The sequence below is a fragment of the Anser brachyrhynchus genome (assembly GCF_964034855.1).
Source record: "Anser brachyrhynchus genome assembly, chromosome: 21".
Lineage (NCBI taxonomy): Eukaryota > Metazoa > Chordata > Aves > Anseriformes > Anatidae > Anser > Anser brachyrhynchus.
The window spans coordinates 7,422,911-7,440,341 of record NC_137714.1 but is presented as its reverse complement, the minus strand read 5'-3'; the positions used below and the strand labels follow the sequence as shown (position 1 = coordinate 7,440,341).

At 46.7% G+C, this 17,431-nt stretch overlaps 1 protein-coding gene and 1 long non-coding RNA gene across 4 annotated transcripts in view; one reads left to right on the top strand and one right to left on the bottom strand.

The window, feature by feature from the left end:
• The window catches only part of SKI (SKI proto-oncogene), a 135,847-nt gene that overhangs the window by 30,738 nt on the left and 87,678 nt on the right, over nucleotides 1–17,431 (bottom strand). The window lies entirely within an intron of this gene.
• Nucleotides 1–17,431, top strand: part of LOC308181346 — a 79,468-nt gene that overhangs the window by 14,260 nt on the left and 47,777 nt on the right. Inside the window, exon 1 of the long non-coding RNA XR_013941426.1 lies at nucleotides 1–17,431. This exon is cut by the window's left edge and continues 14,260 nt beyond it. This is a non-coding gene — a long non-coding RNA (uncharacterized lncRNA).

The following is a 17,431-nucleotide window of genomic DNA, read 5'->3' as shown; positions in this document are numbered from 1 at the left end:
GAGACCCACGCATGGATTTGAATAACGTCTTGGAAGAAGACTGAGAGTTTAATAAGAGGGCAGATGGATTGAAAGATTAAAAATTCATTTGATCCCCAACTCCCAGGCAAATAACTCCTCCCCTTTCATCCTACACGTACCTGATTCCTGACACCATATTAAGAGGCAGAAGGCATGAGAATAAAAGCCCAACAAAATCCAGAAGTTTTCATTTTATCCTTGGGACAGGCTTAATCTGGTTGCGCAGGAGATGAAACCACATTACAGTTAGGTGATTTCCATCCTGGATATTCACCATCAATAAACTTGAAATATCCCGTTGCAGAGCAGCGCTATGTGATTTACAACATCACCATACTATTTGTGAGAGCTAAACCTTTTATTTTTTTTCTAATGGTATTTGGCTTGGTTTGTTTTTTTTGAACTGCTGCTGTTCAACAGCAGACATGTTTCTCTAAGCTGATTTCTCCGTGGCTGAGGATTTAATCAGGTCAAAGTAGCGATTAAAACCTGGACTATAACCACAACCCTTAAAGGGATAGCTGTAATGTTAAGCTTTCCCCCACTCCCCTTTAAAATCCGAAGTGATGTAGTATCTGTCTGTCGGAAATGTAAAAAATATCTCCAAGATTTGCTACCTTCTGGGGTGCCTTTCCCCTGGATAAGCTGTAAAACTACGGGTAAGTACCAAGAGACTAAAATATGCAAATGAATTAAGGGCTGTACTTAATGTGAATGCATTAGCACCATCAAGACGTCCCTGAAGGTGGGTTTTCTGACACTCACTTTACTCCAACACATCCACTGCGAGCTTCCAGCACAGCTACCTCAGCCCGTCAGGGCTCCTGACATTCTTTCCTACAGTTTTCCACTTGCTACGTTGTAGGTCTGTGGTTCTTTTCATCCATCCAAAGACAGCACGATAGCATGTTCAGAGTGGTGAGAAACAGAATAAAAAATGTAAATGGAGCAGCATTTCCACAGCCCCGCACAGAGCGATCACAAACATTAAGGCCAAAAATGTTTTTTTTTGGTGGCAACTAATTTCAGAAATCAGACCTTACTTGACAGCAGCTTCAGTCATGACCTGCACGGAGAGCCAACACGCTGCGCCACCCAGCACACCAGCCCTGCTCCCAGCCTCACTCTGCACAACAAAAGCAGGCCAAGTGACTCACTCCGGTGAACGCCAGAGCTCAGGATGAAGGCTGCTGCGTTCTGGCTCCCAAGGCTGTGCTCCAACCACCAGGAATCACTGCAGGCTCGGTGGGTCTTATTTTCAAAGATGCAGAGCACCAACAGCTTCTCCTGGACCTGGTGGAAGACCTGCATCGGGCGCACAAGCGATGTTTTCAAAAGCATCGATGGGGGAGCACAGGCTCCGCTGGCAGTCAGTATTTGTTTGGTGAGCCTGCTTGGCGGCTCAGTCCTCTCCTCACTTCCATCACTGTGACACCTTTGAGATACCAACTCCTGCTTGGTACGTGGGATAACATCTTCTTCCAAGCTATTCTTGACACTCTACTCCCACTCCCCTTCTATGTGGTTAACCATTTTAGAGCTGATTTGGGTCATGACTAATAGGATTCGATACTGAAATCATGTGCTGCTAGCAGTATCCTAAGAGCTATCGGGACCCAGGTGGAGTGCAAGTGGGGGTAGCCTTAGGATGGGTGGGAAGGCGTTCATGTGGATGTTTTCTTTCTTCCCCTTTTTATTATATTTAGTATTAAAGCTGGAAAAAAAAATAGAAACCTCAACTTTACTCTTTTTATAGTCTATTTCTTTACTTTTTACATCGGTCTAAGCCCAAACTTCCTAACAAGGGCTGACAAAGTGGTCTCCAAGCATGGTTAGGAGTGAGCAGGGACACTGAATAAAGAAGTGCAAACTGCTTAACTTTAAGATCCGCGGAATTAAACCAGTCGTGCTTGTTGTTTAAATCTGGGATCACACACCTGGGTTTTGTGCAAAGTTCTCTAGTTCTAGCTATTTCCATCTCGTTCTAGTTAACGCAAACACCACATGCCCTTCTCGTGGAGAGCTCCAACTACCATTTCTTGTTTTCACAGAGAAACTCAAGAATTTGAAGGAAGAGAGACCCCTTCCCACTTCTGATGTTGGGAGAACGGGTTGTTCAGCTGCTTTAGGGCAAGAAGAGCGCCCCAATGGCTACAAAGGGCGGGACTGCTGGCTGAACCTACGCAGAGAGGCTGCGAGCTGGGGATGCTCAGCCTGGAGAAGAGAAGGCTCCGGGGAGACCTCGTTGTGGCCTTCGAGTACTTGAAAGAGGCTTTTAAAAAAAGATGGAAAGTGACTTTTTATATGGGCAGATAGTGATAGGACAAGGGGGGAACGGTATTAAACTGAAGAGCGGAGATTTGATAACATCTTATTGAGGCAAAACCTCACATCTGATGTATTTTTTGTAGTACTTTCTGCTCCATATGAAACACTGAAGCTACAAGAAGGACTTTAACGAATGGCTCTCTTCTTGCCATTTCATTTTTACCTATGACACAAATAACTTTCTCGCTCAGAACGGCAAAGAAAATGATGCACATTTCTCCCCACATACAGGAAGCCCTTGGGGCAGCGACCAGACGGCGAGTGGCAACCCCTTCCTGCGGCAGAAAGGTGTTGCCTGTGAGTGCCTGAACCTGCCCCAAAATGCAGACCACAACTAGACCAAGTTATCCGTGTGCAGAAGCGGTTCAGCAGACACAGGCGGGGTACCCGGCTCTGAAGGTTTTTACCACTCCAGCTACACGCCTGCCTCGCTTCACCTGCTCGAGCTGTGCTTTCAGCCAGCCTGCAGTGTTTACAGAGGAGGCTGCAGCTCCGCAGCCCGCCTCACGTCACCTCTGCACAGACAACCCCGGCAGGGCTGTCTGGCACGAGGACACGGCGCAGCCGTACACGCACACTCGCTCCCTTGTTCTCTGGCTCCCCAGAAAGGATCCTGCAGATTGCTCTCCGGGAGAGAAAGGGAGCACCACCACCGCGCTCCGTAGAGTCAAAGCGCTTCCAGTGCAGTGCTGAGGCTGCAGTTTTGCTCTGTCCTCTATTTCCACTTTCCCTTATGTCAGATCACATTAAAGTAACAATCAATTTCTCTGTCTGGCTCTTTCTCGCGCCGTGCAAGCACCACCTCTCTTCCCCCCCAGTCTTTCAGAGGCGAGGGAAACTTGGCTTGCAGCCCAACATTCATCAATAAGCCAGCTCCATGGCTGGTGGAATAACCTGGCAGCAGCGTGTCTTCTTTCTTCTTTTTATTGGCTTATATTCAAGCCTCACACCTGCTAAGTATGATTACTACAAAGATTAAAATTTGCAGAGGTGCAAAATAAAAATAGCAGACACGCAGCCTGGGCAAGGACGTGGCTGTCCGACCAGGCAAGGTTTAACCCGAGACTAAACAAAATTAACCCCTTCTTACCGCCCCAGCATCGTACTTGGTTTTAAATAGAGACGTTTCAAATGCTCAAGCAGGCTTTATGCAGGACTGTCAGCTGAGTATTAATAACAGCAGTATCCTAATGACTTCTAATGTTCATTAGAAGCTGGGGGCAAAATCCGGTTTTCACATCTCCAGGCACGCAGAGATGAATCTGTGCAAGGAACGCACGGGAACGATGCCTTCATCCCGCAGGAATGATGCTTTCCTTGCATGTTTTCCTTCACCACAGGTATGCCAGGTTCGCAGGCAGAAACATTTGATCAGTATTTAAGGGTCCACGGCTCTGAGTCTGTGCTTGGCTCGAGTCCTGCGTGAACCACAAGTTCCAATTCCACCCTGAACTGACTCGAGGATCCAGCAGAGAAGTGCCGCGCTGCCCACACCACGCAGCCACAAAGCCAGGCTCAATTTGAGCTCCCACGTCCTGGGCTCGCCCAGCACCCTGCTCGCCTGGACTGGGCACCACAGCTGGCAGAAGAGCCAGTTCAACCTGCGAGGGCTGCATCGAGGAAGGCTAGCTCTCCAAAATCTGTTATCTGTGCTTTGAATGCTCAATGGACACTGATAGAAATCAGGACGCAAAACCTCTAGGCGTGCACACCTTCCTGTTGTGTCCGTGTTCAACCAGGGAGGGAGGGAAGGTGAGCAGACCCAGCCAGAGCAGAGGCACACACGCTCCTGACTTGCCTCAAGCACCGAAGCAGGACAGGTAAAATGGCTGCACGAAGAACACAGAACAACCCCCAGCATCTCCCTGAGGCAAGGCATCCCGCCCCGTGCGCCTCTGTTTCCCCTGAAAAGGACAAACAAGCTGCCCTGCACCGTTTGCGCACTTTGTGCACATCAATACAAACTCACAGAAACACACCATCTTTCCAAATATGTTGAAAATCTGCAATTTTAAACAGTAGCTACTCCATCTCTTGGTTGGCTGGGAATTTCTGTAAAGAAACTAAAAATGAAATACAGCAAATTGCAATTTTCCCTGTTACCGCTGCACCGACAAAACTCCATTTGTTACTTGCTGAAGGAGAAGGAGCGATCTCATTTTCAGCTCGGGCTCTTCACTCCGGATGACGATCGCATCTCCCCTGGCCACACGCTCTCCCCCCCTCGCTCGCAGCTCTGCTCTGCCTGCATCCCTACGGCTGCGCCGACAGCCTCGTGCCCCCGTGCAGTTAACAGGCAATTCGGAAAGGATTGCTGGGCTCACCAGCATTACTTCCCGCTACCAAACGGGGTTGAGATCAGAGGAGGGGTGCCCGGCTCCCTGCTCCACGACCTGAAAGCCACTCTGTCCTTAAACCAAATGCTCCTGCAGCAGCACCAGTGCCACCGAGGCAGCCTCAGGGGCTCTGCTCCGGGAGCAAAGACATCAACTCCCAGGCTCATCGGGTCCTGCTCTCCCCTAAGCCCTGCGTATAGACCCAGCGGAGAGGGGAAGCCGGCATCTCCGAGCCTTGCTGATAGACCAAAGCTGATTATTTTAGCTCCTGCCAGAGGCTCGCAGGATTTTAGGGGAGGGGGGAATTAAAAAAAAAAGCAGCAGTGCAGGTGTCTGTGAAAATAAAGAGAAACCACCAAGTCTCCTGGGAGGAGGGACTGCGAGGAGGAGGGGAATTATTGTGGTTTAGAAAAGGGAAGGGGCTGGTAGAGAGAAATGCTATAAAAGCACCATGACGACAGCGAAGGGTGATGGAAAGGTCAGTCCCTTTCAATAATGCTCCTTTTTTCTTGTCCAAATGAAACACTTGGCCACGTCCATCGCCAGAGTTCAGCTGGAGGTAAATGACCAGACACGGGGCCATAAACCGTCTCGGGATGCGGTGCTGCTCTGCCATGGGTGGGGCTCGCCCTTCAGCCCTTTTCCCCTTTCTCCTACAAAGGCGATTTCCACAGAAAAAGACTCCAAAACTGCACCAAACAAAAGGTGCTCTTGTGCGCGTCACAGGCGGAGCGGGGCTGTAACTCCTATTTACCTCTAACAAACACCTCTGGATGCCTAGAGCCCGTCAGGAAGGATTGCAGGAGTGAAAGAGAAGGTATTTTCAATAATGAACTAGTGATTAATCCTGATAGGCATGCAGACCTTAGAATTACTTTTCAGCTGCTAGTGGTAGGTGGTCAAATTATACCTTTCCATCACATTTCCCACCATTGCACATCTCCTCGGTACATTCTCTCATGAAACGCTGTAAGAATTCAGAACAATTAAACCTAACCACTGAGTAATTCCCACTCCTTTTTTCCCCCTGATATGAAATCACTCTTTCTAGTGTGGTACTGAAGTGCTTTAGGAGAATAAATGTAAGCTCGGAGTTCCAGCTCGGTATTAACGCACAGAAATGGTGCGCTGTAACAAGAGATGCAATGCAAAGGTTTATTGTTCCACGTACTAGGCGCTATGGCCAGCTGAACGGTTATTTAAGGTTTGCTTCTGCGTGTGACGTGGGGAGAAGCTTTCATGAGGGAAAAAATGATTACTGTGTAGCTAATGTTTTTAATATTACACAAATGAGGCATTTCATACCTACCCTAATATTCCTTAAGACCATGAGTTTCTGCTGTCTATGCACTGACAACGGAGCCTTCTAATTTATTTGTTAGGAGCAGAGGAGTGCTGGCACTTACGCAAGTATGGGAGCAACAGACACAATATTCCTGTAAAGCCACAGGAAACTTTGGGTAGCTCTCCCTTCAGGGCTGCAGCTTTCCCTTCACCACTGGATCGAAGCCTTTTACATGTATGGCAAGTTGAAATGCCCTTTACCTGCCTTCATGTGTTTGTGCGCCTGCTGCTCCTTGGTAGATCTGGTGACTGCCCAGGTCTGCTGACGGCTTCTACACGCCGCTCGCTCCTCCTCGTGAAATCCTTCCACCCGAACAGAAAGTGCTTTTAAAAAAGGGGAGGGGGCTGAACAGTGCGATCATTTCTCACTTCTACCAAGCAAGTTGGTTTTTCTTTTATTTATCGTTCATTTTTTAATGCTGTCCCCTTCTCACGCTGCTTTGGACTAATAAAACGGACTCGTTCCTTCCTTTCCAACTAAAATTGGAAATATGAAGAGAATACACAGAAAACAAAAAGCCCATTTTTTGATTCAGGTCCTAAACCTTCCGCTTCTCTGTAACAAATTCTCCATCACACTTTTCCCTTGTGATATCAGTTCTCTTCCCATGGTCACTACCAAGCATCTGGCATTTCAGCTAGATGGCTGGGCTGGGGCCAGGGGGCAGAAGGGGATGCCGGGTTCTCCGCTGCCATCAGGGATCAATAAGACAAAAAGACTTCACTTTTCCATCAAGAATTAGAGGAAACATTAAACGCAGAAATGCAACACGGGCTGTGGTGGTTATTCTGCTTGGGAAGTTCATTCACTAGGATCCTAAGTACACGAAAAAGGAATGTTTTGTAGGAATATTAAGGTAGCATGGCTATACTTACAGCCTCTTTGTTTACAACCTGTTCTTGGGCTCTTTTGAGTTTCGCTGTTAAAAAGGCTTTACAAAGTGGCTGACAGCTCTTCCTCCCTTTATTTTTCATATGCTAACAGTGAGTGCATTTTCATGCGTGTTTTTCAGCAATACACATCTTAGGATTTCACAGCGCACAACCTCTGCAGGAGGAGCAGGCTCTAAAAGTCCTTAAAGAACGGCGCTGGGGGGGGGGGTTGGATGTGCCACCCAAAAAAAAAAAAGGAAAATCAAAAAGTAGGGAATGAGCAGAACTGTGCGGGCAGTAATTACAACAACACCTCGCTGCCTTTCTAAGCACTCCACAGCGTGACTCAGCCCCTAACAATGCCTCTGAGATAGGAAGTGTCGCTGCCACTGCGTAATAAGTGGGGAAACCGAGGTAGAGAAATGGGGATGTACTTGTCCAAGGTCGCATACCGAGCTCGTACCACAACAACAGAATCGCATCTTCCAACCCCCAGCCGTGTACTTTCCACTGAATTAAGTTCCCTTTAGCCAGCAAGTCGCTAATGCAAACCGAACAGGTTGCTGATATCCTTTCGGTAGCATCCACGCCGTTATGCCTTTGTGAAGAGATCACCAGAATGGAAAAGAATTTGAGCTGTTAAATTACATAAGTGTGTAGTCACCACCTAGCAATGGAGAAAAAAGGGCTGGATATTTTCAGTTACAACTAGATTTTCTAACCAGATGGCCAGAAGAACTGACGTCACTCACATTCCAAATTACAGAGCTGCTTGAAAGCAGCTCCAGCGTTAAGGATGCAACCAGGCCTGCATTCTAAGTTGTTTTCCAACCCCACTCTGCAAAGATACCAGCACTGTTTCTGCTGTGATTTTTGTTACCGCTGGTGAAAATCTGCTTCTTCTGGTACACACCTGTCCCAGGCTCCCTCAGCCTCAGCGATGTTCACATCTCTTTCCACCAGAAAAATTCGGCTAGAAATAAAGCACGGGCTTAGCATTTAATGCAAGCTTCAGAATATGGCTTGACAGGGTCATCAGAAATCCTTAGCCTGGGAAGTTTTCTAACTTTTACTGAAAACTTCACAGAAGGGACTGCCCACTGATACTGACTGCCCAAACTGAGATCACCTGAGCGGTTCGTGCTGCGCTGCGGAGGAAAACCTCAGGGAACACACAAGGATCCAGGCAGTGCTACAAGACAGTGGGAAGAACAGAAGAGAGCGTTTGGAAAGCCACCTGAAGTTTTAAACGTCAATTTCAACACGGAATCAACCGAAATATTTCAAGTCTGCTGTACTTTTTGCTGCTTTTTGTAGGTTTTGCTTGTTTGTTTTGTTTTTAAATTTTAGAGTGAAAAGTCAGTGAGAAGCCAGCAGGAGCTTTGCAGCACAGGGAATGCTGGATCCGATCCAAATGCAAGAACCCCCCATCCCAAAGTAAAATGTCTGAACAAGCTCCAAACCCGCGTCACTCACTGGCTGGACATTTTCCCACCTTCAGTGAAATGCAATACAAAAGGGGCCTGCAAAGCATTTTTAAACCAACCCATTTCAGAGTTACAGGGGAACAAGGGAGAAAAGCAGAAAGATCTGAAACCACAGCGCATTGCACTTTTATCCTACAGCGCCTTACGAATCAGGAAAGCAACATTACGAATTTTAAGATGCTGTTCCTCCCGAGATTCGGTATTGTTATAGCTCAGGACAGCTGCCCGCACTTGCACGGAATGCTAGCACTGACAGGCAGTGGAGAGCACCCAGATGTAGCACATCCAGCTGCGGCAGGGCTAACAGCTCCGTCTTACAGAGCTATTCAGCAGGGTAAGAGGACAGCTTCTGAGCAGTATATAATCACAGCTGAGGCTGTAGCATGAAGAGGGCTTAAAAGTGAGAGGAGAGTCAGGCACAGGATGGCGTTACCAATTAATCGTTATTTTTCAGCTCGTTGCAGTAACATTTTAAGACCACCCACCAGGAGTCCGTAATTAACACGTATTTGCAAAGTGTTCTGAGATCCTCGACAGAACTGCGGAGCGCTATCACTGTTTGCACGAACATAAAAAAGAGCAACAGGAATGATCTCTTTCCACTGGCTGCTGTCCTTAAAGACATACAAGAGGAATGTTAGTAAAAGCGATCTAACTCTTGCAAAATGCCCAACTATAAAGGTGGTAACAGAAAGAGCCAAAAGGAGTAATGAGAAGAGAAGTTCTAGCATTTCTAGCAAGAGGTGTAATTCTTTAAACCATCCCTCTGTGCAAAGTAAGCCCAGTATTAGTTGTGTCTGGAAGCTGGCACATGAAAGCCTGCCAAGTTTCCATGCAAAATAAAACCTTTTATTTGTTCAAATTTCTCCACCTCTATCTCTCTTTCCATGCAAAAGATTTGTGGTTGAATTATACATTACAGCTCAATCAATGTGCTAAGGAGGGATCAAAATCTGAGGGGGGAAGGGAGGAAGGAAAGAAGGAAGGAAGAGAACGCTGGGTAAAGTAAGAAGTAAGAAAAAAAGAAAGGAACTCGAGCAACTTTTGGAAAGCCGAGAAAGGGTAGGACGTGCTGCTGCTCACAGTTTTAGAACAAAAGCCAAACAAAACAGAATAGGGAATGAAGGAATTCAGAGATGTACAATACTAGCCTGAAGTTATACACCGAAACGCCCCCAGAGCGCTGCTCACCCTGCAGGTTACCCAGCGTTTGGCAGGGAGAAATCCCACCCGGCTCACTCGGGAGCAGTGCCTGTTTTGGAGCTGCATCCCCTGGGGAAGGAGCTGCGGTAATGAAATGACCAAACCACGATTTGCAAATCTAAGTTATCTGCGATGGGAGAAGAAAATCCCAATTACAGCACTGAACTATTTCCTTCTCCATAATCACCATTTGCTGTAGAAGGCAGCTGGAATAAAAGCCGTGTGTCTCGGCTGTAGGGGCCTCGTGCACGAGGAGAGCGAGAGGCGCAGCGCAGCCCCCGGCACGCTTCTGGCTCTCCCTCCCACCCACCTCCCCCCTGAAGCTTCCCCTCACCTCTTCACTGTTTGGCAGCCCGATTTTAACTATTTCATTTGCCAGAACGTTATGCACCACGAGCCTCAGCCAGAACAATGAGCACAAGCCCTCAGGAAGGCAGTGACTCAGGGTGTACCATACCCTAGCGCAGCGTTGCCTCGTCTCCTTCGCCCTCGGAGCAGAGCAAGGCAGAAAGCAGTGATCTCATTTTTACAGGCCTTCTTCAAAATGGCTTAGTGCTTTTGTTCAAACAGAATTTTACCTCAGAAACAGGTCTATTCACAGAAGTTGATGTAATGAGAAGAGCTAATAGCAGCTGTCATTTCACAAGACCTACAACTGACAATTACGGGGAGAGGGTGTGCCACCGAGCACTGGAAAAGCGCCGCTTGTGCTCGCACTATGGGCTGCTGCTCTCACACAGGAACACGGACACCCTTCGGTTACTCACTGCCCACATTCCCGTGCTGCAGGACACCGAGTTTTGGTGCTAGCAGTGCCTCATGGCTGCCCTGTTCCTGAGAGGGCCGAGTCTCGCTGCTGATCTCTCGTGCTCCTGCCGCGGGGCCTACCCGCAGCCTGCAGGCCCACCTGGCAGTGCCACAAACTCACCGAGAAAAGCTCCTCGTAGTAGTGGTCAGAAGGCAAACACAAACCCATGTGACACATTTACACTGAAAATAGGTAGGGAAACGTGTCTGCAAGTGACCGGCTTGGTGGTGGAAGGCGCGGGGAGCAGTGCACAGGCCGTTCTGTGACCTGCCAGACGCTCCCCGAGTCCCACAGATCACAGTGGAAAAATTCCCTGTGTGACAACCACCCTGCCACCCCAAATACTTCAAATGTAACTTCACAAACGGCCCACAGCAGGAGCTTCACAGTCTCCGATTATTATTCTTGTTAATAAGGAAAACTAACACTTGCTGAATAAAGTCGTAGTGTCTGGCGGAGAATTTTAAGACTGCACCCCTAAAAAAAGAAAGTACATTTTGCTCACTTCTGTCCCAACCCCACCAGTGCAGCTGGACGTACACCACAGACACTAATAACTCCATGGCAAAAACCACTGCCCTTATTTATAAACTACAGATGCCACACACATACCCTAACTAAACTTACTTGTCTTCAAAAGTAAGACTTGAGAAGCTTTAAAAATACTTTTAATCAGTGAAAAACAGCTGTTAATTACAAACCTAATGTATTGGGGACTGAGACGGTTCTGTAAACTCAGGAACTCTCCAAGGAACACACTGGGCTCAAACAACAGTCCTACGGCCATTGAAGGCTCTTTGCTTCTCCATGTGCTGGGCTTCCCTGTGCTGACTGGGATGCTATTACGCATCAGTTGTCCTGGAAAATTGATTTTTTACCATGATCAAGGAAGGTGAAAAAGGCTTGTTTGACTAGAGCCATTAAAGATCCATCGGATTTATTATAAAGTCAATAATTACTCCATTGCTTCTTGAGTTTCTCTTCAATTTCCCTTCCTCGATGAGAAGAGAAGCCCGTTTTTATCAGGAGTAACAGGCACAAGCCAGGATCGCCTGCAGCTGACTTCACTGACTGCAGCGTGCCAGGCTGAATTTCCATGAACTCTGCCCCCCTTCTTAAAACAAACAAACAAACCAAAACAAAAACCCCACAAAACCTACTTCTTATTATCAGGCAATACGAATTCAACTAAGAAACGGCAGCTAATGCACTTGAACAGACCTCCCCGAAATGCAACAGGCACAAAGTCAAGGTTAACACGAGAACTGGGGCTGCTTGTACTGGACGGCTTGGTATAAAACTTTTGCAAGTGCTGTTCCAAAGACATGTACGGATTCTAGACTCTAAAATGATTCCCTTCTTGTAAAGGGATTCAGGAACAACACAAAAGTCAAAGACTTACTTCTGTCCTCTTTAAGGACAGCAACTTCCCGGTATTTGCATTGTATACAGGATGTATTTATTAGCATGGAAACAAACTAATATGGAAAATAAATGCAATCAGAGTAGACGAAATGTTCTAGGAATTGTGCTCTTAGAGAGTTAACGTACTATAAACTCATCAGGCAATGGGAAAATCCATCCCATGACAGCCCTTAAGGAAGGACTTCAGAGCGTTCCTATGCAAGATCTGCCACCAAATAAACTTCGAACTCTGCGACTCGTGGTTTAAGTGCTGGGCTGGGCCAATAAAATGCCTGAATTTCTCCATTATTTATTCAATGACAAAGATGATCATAGCTTGGCAAAGCATGCTCAGTTCTTTTTTTTTGGCCAAATTTGGGCTTTAAGAAAACCAGACCCGGAAGACAGTCATGTAGGAACTGACTACACTCGTCTTAGTCTCCAGAAAAAGGAAATTATTCTCTATGAGCAGAATAATAGCACTTTATTATCCATAGATCTCAAGCCATTATCCTAACAGGTAATTATTATCATCACTACCACTTTACACAGGCAGCATGTAGATGAGTGAAGCAACCTGCCACGTGGCACAGCCAGGAATAGACGAACGCTGCTTGAAACCAAGCTTGGTAACATCATCCTCAAGGTTTTAACAAACACACAACCCATTCCTCCCTCAGTCATGTGCGGTCTGTGGAGACGAGTCAAGTCCTTGAAAGAGTGAATATTCCAGACATACAGACAAAATAAACAGCCTTACAACCCAAACATCCAGCACAATTAGACTAAATTGTTGATCATTCCAACAGCCTGAAAAGAATAGATGATGAAGAAACATCTGTGTAAATTAAAAGGATACTTACAGCCAGAGGAGCCTTATTTGAGATCTCAGGATGCACTATAAACACTCAAAGCAGTATTCCTGGAGCCTGTGCTAACTGTGAGACAGCTGTTACACGTTTATATTCTGTCAATATAGTTTACCATTGCTGCTCAGACTTACAGTAAGGTAGCAAATGCTTTTATTATAAACAATCTTTTTGAGAAACAAATGTTTTTGCCCCAGTTCAATGCGAACAGCTGGAATGATGGAATGCACAGATTACATGGGAAGCGAAAGAGAGCAAAGTAGGTGTTATTATTTTTACTACATAACCGATATGCTTTGGAATTCATCTTTAAAACAAACAGCAGCAAAAAAATCCAACCCAAACTCCAAATACTTTGACTTTCCAATCACTGCTGTTCTTCCCTAAACACACATTTATTCCACGAACTCTTACAGAAAAAGTTTGGGGCATAATCTCCCAACCTGTGGAAGAACCTTTGCGGAAGACGACAGGATCGGTATGTGCATACTGATGTATGGACGTGCCATCTCTGCATACAAGAAAAGCTTTCATTAGATGGAATTTTCCTGCTCGAGTTTACTCATGAAACCTCTATATAGAATGCGCTTCTGCTCTCACACCTACATGACTGTACGGGGTGCAGGGAGTTGGTATGGTTTACATTTATATACTTACATTTAGTACAGTGAGAAACAATCAGGTTGCACAACAGCTATCTTGACTACTGCTACACCTACTTTGCTTCACTTTCTGTTAAATTAGATTTCAGGAAGACTTTGCCTCTCTATGCATTTAAAGAGCACTAAGCACAGAAGGCTGTGGTTGTGCCTTCCAGCCTCTACCGCATCCTAATAGCAACAAATTTGGTCTTGGTATTGCTGTGAAACGCAACCTATAATCGCAACAGAAGATCAGAAAGGGACATACTACTATTAGCATAGAAAGAAACAAATGTCAACAAACGAATGCCAAGATGATGTCAATGGAGACGTTCCAGATTTGCAGACCTATCACAGAGAACAACATCTGAAACTTGGGGGAAAAAATCAGACCGTTCACTTGCACAGATTATCCTCCCGATCCACAAATACCCAGAAGTGGGAAAGGATTCAAATTAAGTTCAATTCTTTCAACTGTCTCACCACCGTCCTAGTTTGACATAAACCTGGCGTAATTCCAAACTCTTGTTGGGAAGAAAAAAAAAAATTAAAATGACTAGCTGAAACTTAAAAGTGACAAATTAAGTAATGCAATTGGAAGAATGCTGGTCCACACTTCTCTCAGGTCTTTGCAGAACGAGGCTTAATCTGTATGAGAAACAAATTCTGGATCTTTTTTTTTTTCCCTTTTGAGGTCAAAACTGTCTGTTTAACAAGGTCTCTTTGTTAATTATATACGCATATGCAGTTTACAAACTGAGTCAAGGGAGACATTTTGTGCCGTTTTTGATAACAGTTCAGCAAAGACTTAAACACCTATTTAGCACTCAATCTATGAGTCAACACTTCAGCACACTGACTCTCGGAGCTGCTGTTTTTTTCCTATGGCAACCACCATAATCATTTAAATGAAAACATTCTTAAAAAAAGAAAAGGGGGGAATGGGATTAAATCTTTGCCAGCTCAGTTTCTTCTACGATCAAATTAAAAATAACGAACCCTGGTTACTAGATGGGGCACAGTTGTCTGCACATTCTTCTGCAGGTCATACAGAAACGCCTGGGAGAGCAAGAAGAGACACAAGGCTGGGAAAGGACAAAATCGAGCTCAATTTACGTTCTCTATAATCTCTTCGTTTTTCATACCAGCTGTGGCTCAGAATGCTGATGCATGTGTCTTTTGAAAGTTAACATTTAACAGAGATTTCAGGTCTACCGAATTCCAAGAAATAAAAATAAACTCTTGTCCTGCTTTAGCTGCCAGCTGAGGCCAATGTTTACCGAGGGGAGCGCGAGGAACCGAGGAGATTTTAGGGTGGCCAAGTCACAGCAGGCTGCCTGCCCGCTGCCCCCCACCACGTGCCCAAGCAAGGAGCTTGGACCCCGCACCTCTTTTTTCTGCATCAAACTTTTCCAGCCACCCATTATTAGTGGAGTAGTTACAAATAATCCTGTTTACTGCGCTAATATACAAGGATATAGCCTCCTGGCTGTGCTAGGCGCTACTCGGATGCCAGAGCTCAGCCCCAAGCACCCCACCGCTGCAGCTTACCCACCAGTGCGTAACGGCACAAGGTCACTGCGCCTTCCTCGGCCAGGGCTCGGCTGTTGAAATGAGGAGGATTACAACAGAAATGTCGCACCCTCCAGACCATGTTGCAATTAAGATATTTGAAACTGCCCTTGGTGCAGCCAGTGTCTGAACTGTCAAAATGAAAGGGCAAATGTGGTTCCGTTTACTAGTAAGTGTTCTAGGCTTTGTTCTAAAACCAACTACTGTCGGGAGAAAATCCTCGTTTCCTAGGTTCTTTTCGATGCTGAGCTGTGGTCTGGCTAAAAAACTATTCAGACTGATGCTGTTCAGAAACGTCATGCCCCATCAGGGCATCCTACTGCCGTAAGACCAGGAGCAGATTCTAAATAAGCTATCTATGGGCAATTAACGACAACACCAAGAGTAACAAAATCCCCTGTGAGCCAGTCCATCTTTTTCTGACCCCAGCATTACCTTCCACTGTTGGTGACCCCGATGCTGATCTGCTGTGTCCGTGCACTGTCCCGTACTTTCACCTCTCTTACCCCGGGTGAAGCTGCCAGCACACAACACACAGATGTAGCATGGCTTGGAAAGAAATACCCCACTGTTTGGTTAAAAATGAAAAGATCCACTGGACTGCCTGAAGCAAGCATGCTTATGTCTCGAGATTGCCTTTAACATCTTTCTGATGGGCTTTTCTTTTTTGTTAAGCAACCCTTTCTCTGCAAAAACAATATATAAAATGGAGCACGTTTTGTGACTGTTTCTGAGATATTGCATTTTCATTATGCAAATATGTATGCTTACAGCATAAAGAATTTGTTCCTTGAATTCTCTTGATTTCTGACAGAAAATGTGGAAGCAAGAAGAGCCCAAAATCAGCACAGGAAAGTTTGCACAACCCAGAAGCACCCATTTCTTTTAAAGACAAAGATTCCAAACTTTCGTGACTCAGCATTTCTGAGAGATGTATACCTTTAGGTCTTAAAAGGAGGGAAATTCCTTATAATGAGGAACAACAGTACTCTGCTGCAAGAAATTCTGTCCGGATGGGGTTTTCACTTCAGCTATGTATGCCTGTGTACGCCCTTTGACTATTTCTGAGGGCAACAAAACCAAAACTTGGGAAAAAAACACAAAACAATACAATACAAAACAAAACATAAATTGTCTGGTTTCTACACAAAACCATAAATTGCTCCCAGGCTTCCCCGAAACCCAGCTCCAGGTCTGCTCAGAAAACAAGTTTCCAAACCACAGTGACCTCGGCCCAAGCTCAGATTTTATCGTGGCACCTGAAGTCCCCCAGGCTGCTTCTGCTCTGGGGTTGGGGCATGGAGAGGGGAACACCAGCTCCAGGTTCTGTCACCGGTGTCTGTCTGTGTCTCACCTCTAGCTACAGAGCAGCCCAAAGCTAAAACGTGAAGGGTCGGATCCTGCCAGCCTGCGGGATGCCCCTGAATTCAGAAGACAAGGCAAGGGCTTACAGGACAGGCGTCGATGGATGGCTGCGGTTGCTCTGCCTTAGGAAGACCAGAAATGCAGTTTCAGCAACCATCCCAACACAGAGCCGTGAAATGATATATTTAAAAGGTGACAACTCTCCAGGGGATGGAGGCCAGAGTACTACTCCGAGGGCAGCGAATTTCTTCTTGATTCGTTTTGCTTCCTTCTGCATCCTGAGCAGAGCACGTAATGCTCCAGCACATTACAGGAAGCTACAACAACTCCACAGAGCCGGGATCTCAAGAGACATCTTCTGAACCAGGCAGATGGGGAGCAGTGCTCTAAAGACCATTCGCTGCCATTAGCAGAGAACTTGCAGGGGCTTTTATCTGATGCCAGAGATTGCTACTGAAACACTTGAAACGTATCTACTGAAACGGAACTGGGGATGCTGATGGGAACAAGTGCAGATGGAGGGAGGGGGACAGCAGCTCGAAACTGCTCCTGCAGAAGGGGAACACAGGGCTGGCTGAGATGGACTCAGAGCCTAAGAAAAGCAAGGGAGGGTTTGGAGCCACGTGGGTGGAACACGAGCTCCACTAACCTCTAATTGTGCAGCCCATCCGCAGCTTTGGCAGGAGCAGGCACCGAGCTCCCCTGTGAGCTGTAGGGCCGGGCCCCGCTGTTTCCCACATCGCTGCGCGCACCAGCAGGGTTCGGCTGCCCCTGCAGCGGCTGCGGGGTCGGAGAGCAGCCGTGCTGCGCGCACACCTCCGGTACAGGCACGCCTGCTGGTTTGCCTTTGCAAGCCTGAGAAGACAAAAGCCAGCAGGTACAATCCCCTGCCGGGAGGAGGGGGAAGGATCGAGCCTTCACCTTCCCGGCACGCCAGGATCACATTTCTTCTCCACCCCGTCCTCCCCCCGCTCTCTCCTTCTCCTTTTTTAATACTCGTTCAGGTCTGGCAACCCGTGTGTTTTTTTTCCTCCATAGAAACCGCCATAACAGCGAGCCCGAGCCAGCCTCCAGCTCCACAAACACAGCCTGGCCCGAGCCAGACTCAAGAGAAACACGGAGACATGGAAAGAAATGTCCAGGAGAGCCAGGGGCTGCCAAGCACATCGGCTCCGTCAAG